The sequence below is a fragment of the Triticum aestivum genome, unplaced genomic scaffold, assembly GCF_018294505.1.
Source record: "Triticum aestivum cultivar Chinese Spring unplaced genomic scaffold, IWGSC CS RefSeq v2.1 scaffold41801, whole genome shotgun sequence".
NCBI classification, from domain to species: domain Eukaryota; kingdom Viridiplantae; phylum Streptophyta; class Magnoliopsida; order Poales; family Poaceae; genus Triticum; species Triticum aestivum.
Genome location: NW_025227293.1, coordinates 8,446 through 12,683, shown reverse-complemented (window position 1 = coordinate 12,683; position 4,238 = coordinate 8,446). Strand labels below are relative to the sequence as shown.

The 4,238-nt window shown below is 39.8% G+C and overlaps 1 pseudogene; it reads left to right on the top strand.

Annotated features, from left to right (window-relative positions):
• Positions 1-661: 661 nt before the first annotated feature.
• On the top strand, positions 662-3,989 carry LOC123172678 (phosphoinositide phosphatase SAC2-like; annotated as a pseudogene).
• Positions 3,990-4,238: the final 249 nt, after the last annotated feature.

The following is a 4,238-nucleotide window of genomic DNA, read 5'->3' as shown; positions in this document are numbered from 1 at the left end:
TTCCTCTTCTCCTCTTGCTTTTGTTTCAAAATTCCCTCTTTCAAATCTGAAGAACAAGCAAAGGAGGTAATGTTAACTTGCGGACAGCAATCTGATACAGTTCAGTCTTCGGTGAGCATTTGAGATATACTACTCCTTAACGTTTGCTAGGTATATGTGAGAACATAATCAAAGGAAGTATCACCACATATGATACACATGCATAGCAGTAACAAAGATTGGCTATGAGCAACAATTATCATAGCTATGTATGTACATGGAATATAATACACAATCAAGTTGCCTTCGTAACACCGATAATGTTATGTATGTCTACTACATGACCCGCTGAGCAACAAGTTAGGAGAGGATCCCCTTGATCTCTCAGTTAGGAGGTTTATCATTCAAACTACGAATATATCTCTTAGCTTGGGCCTTATACGGATAAGATACGCAATTTGCTACTCAGATCGGATTGTTAGGTCTGCTATATAAAGAGGAACCCCCGTGAGGAATACAGCAAGCAAGAATTAGAAGAAGAATTTAGAGGATTAATAGCTCTTGTCTGATTCAGGAAACTTAAGACTTATATTAGGCCAGAATCACATGTAAGTTCTATACCGTTTGTTTGTTATGTATTTGCATAGCTGAAGACTTCTCTGATAATCCTTGCTATCTACAGTAAAATCAGTTGTGGAATACAAACCCACCTGCCTTTATTTTGAAAACCTTGTTCTTAGATACGGGAACCCTAGTCATCTTAAACCTAATCAAGGTGAGTGTAATTGTTCAACGTAATTTACATCTATTGATTGGTCAGCTTGATAACCTTTTGGTATCCTTTCTGATTACTCTCTTTTGAATTGCGTGTATATCTCTCAGACTCGTGAGAAGAAGCCTCGTGAATCTTTGAGATCCGTGCAGAATATGCAAAGGCTATCCATTACATAAGTAAGGGGTTAATTACCAGATGACAAACGTCTTAAGTTTTTACACATGGATCTGAGTAAGCTTTCCCGAAGGTAATCTATTGTATTCCCAGAGGATATTCATATTCTATCTGAGCTCGCCCCTATAAGAACCTATTGATTATGCGCAAAGTACATACTAATGATATATTAATCTACATGACATCTGTAGGGAAGGCACCAATGTGCTTGGACTGTTAAACATTGTAGCATCAGATGTGTTGGATGGAACTAACGACCACATCCATTGTGAGGTAACTACATCATCAAAACCATTGGATGCTTCAAAGTAATTTGTATACCTACTTAGGAAGAGGCAATTGCTTAAGAATCGATAAGTTCGACTTAGCAAATCCATGAAATGAGCCCCTCCAGCAAATAAAATACAATATTTTCTTAATGTTTGGCCATATATCTACATTGCTGTATAGATTGGACACAGAAAAAACTACCCAATGTTATTTGCATTAAAATAGTCTTTCATAATATATGTGGTCAGTGTTAGTGGGGTAAACATTCGTATGAGAGGAGAACATGGCCATGTGAAAGGAGAGCACTGATTTGGAGAGGAACAGATGTATTGCAGCTGGCCAGATAATAGATGATTGCAGGGACTTGCCTACTAGAAGATATTGATATTCCATTGCTTAAACTGAAAGATAGCTTTAACGTTATGTACTCTATAGGAACTGATTTTGAAATGCATATATCTAAAACTAGTATGTACTCTAGTGCAGATAAATGGAAACTACTAACCCAAAGGAAACAAATAACCTAATGTGCAGATAATGGACATCCTGCTGGCTTGCTGCTGGCAGTACTATGGTAATATTTAACATGTTTCACAGTGGACAAGGGGGTGTTACCAACTCATGTACTCCCTCCGTCCGAAAATACTTGTCATCAAAATGGATAAAAGGAGATGTATGTATTTTCGGACGGAGGGAGTAACATCAAAAGCAATGATGATTTCTGCCCAGCTACAATGGTACCTCTTTTACTATAGAAGGGTGTCCTCAGGACAAACTGCATAAACTGCTTAGACCACACAAATGTTGCGCAGTTTGCATATGGATTAGCTGCTTTAGGGCGTCAACTTCAAGTGTTGAAGGTCATTGAAGAACCTAAAATTGAACAGCGTCCTCCTTTGGCCGATGATCTGATGGATTTCTATGAAAGGATGGGTGATACATTAACCATCCAGTATGGTGGTTCTGCTGCTCACAGCATGGTTAGCATCTTGTTATGTCTGTAACTCGTGAGTAACATAATCTGCGTAACACAAATCTTGAAATAGGGCTCTTTTGAACTAAAACTTAGTATGCATACTCTGGAAGGTGTGCACTTGTGTACTACTACTCCGTCCCATAATGTAAGACTGTTTTGAAAGCTAACCTAGCTTGCAAAAACGTCTTACATTATGGGACGGAAGGAGTACTATTTTAATGTATTCTTTACCACCTCTGGAGTACTTCTAATTTTCTCGAGTAGTTGTAAACTTCTAATTGTCGCATCACTCTTCCCTTTTTCTATCATTTGATTTGTACATCTATTTTCCCCTCCCTGCTATTGTGTTCAGCTATCTAGCCACACATTTAAGTCAAATAAACATTAAGCCCACCTATCACCTGAAGATAGGGCTATGAAAGAGCAGTTGCTAGCTACTGTCAAGGGTCAGGTCTGTCATGCTTATCATTTTAGCAAAGGTCATGCGTACCAGGACAGTTGATACCAAATATCAAACGTTTGCTCTAACAGGTCTTCCTATGATTAAATGAAGTACCTAAATCAATTGCTACATGCACCTTTGCTCTTTGGAAACAAGTTTAGCAGTAGAGGTTGTTAATAGGGCGACGACATCTGCCACACCCAAGCACCATGAGTGTATTTTATGAAAATGTAAATCTCAATTGTTTGTATCTGAAATTTTTGTGACTAAAATAGCAGACATTTCTTACTGATTATCGTTTTTGATAAACAAAACTTGTTGTTTTTCATTTTAAGTATTTGCTATTGTAATCATGAATATGTTTATTTCGGAATAATAATTTGTTGTTAGGCAGCCAATTCAGTAGTCAACACAAGTCCAACTTGGTATTTTAAATGCTAAGTGTAACTCTTCCATTGTAAGGGCAACTCTAACCGATCCCCTAAAAAATAGAGGAGGATCCGGCCGAGCCAAGCTTAGTGGAGTATTTTTACTCCACTAAGTTTTGGTCGGACCTAGCCAAACTCCTAAATTTAAGGGAGTAAAAACCAAATTTGCAAAGTTCAACCTAGTTTCAACCAAAATCTGCATAAGCTCAACCTAGCCAAAGACATTGTCTTGACAACCGAAATTTAAACTTAAGGACGCGCCGGCGGGGCGGCGGCTTAAGGACGTGCCGCTTAAAGACGAACCACGGGCGTGACAACGGGGAGCATCGGCGATAGGATCCAGCCATTGGGAGGAGGGGGCATCGAGGAACGGCGGGGGGAGTCACCGGCAGCGGGGATGGGGGAGGAGAAGAGGCAAAGGAGGCGGAGAGGAAGACGAGAAGATGTGGCATAATTTTACTCGGCCGCCGAGCGGCGGAGTAAACATAGGGTCGGCGGAGGCGGCTGATGATAATTATTCCTCCACTATGGGGTATAGGGGATCGGTTAGGTACCGGTTACAGGAGTAAAACCGGGTTTTTACTCCTCTAACTGGTTATTGGGGATCGGTTAGAGTTGCCCTAACATGACACAGATCTTCTGTGAGAAAACAGGACAGTGGAAGGCAGCAACCCAATCCCAGTTCCTTCGAACCCTTCAGCGTTACTAAGAAGCAGGATGCTATAAATGTGTGAGCTTCTTCATGTTTGCAAAAATATCACACTCACAAAACCAATCAAAAATGCCGACATGGGTCTAATATTATTTCACACAAGATTTATCTGTTGTGTTTCCTTAAAATGCTGGTTCTTGAGTCATTTCCAGCCTCAACAAGGCAGACCGCCTCGGTGTAAGCTAGACTCAGATCAGCATTACAGTATCGGCAGGCAAGGAACTTTAAGTTAAGAAACTGGAAGGTGCTGCTCTTCCATTAACAACAACATTGCTTGATGAGCTGCTGTCCAACATGTTCTGTACGCGATTAACTTTTACTTGGACACTTTTCTTGACTTCAATCAAACAGAATATCAAAGTAGAATTTCTTTTCCGATAAAGGGCGATTTCATTACTTAAAAGGTTTAAGCATTACACCCGGCGCATTATTTCAAAGTAGAAATTGTTAAATATAGTAACTTGATTCATTCCCTCATTCCA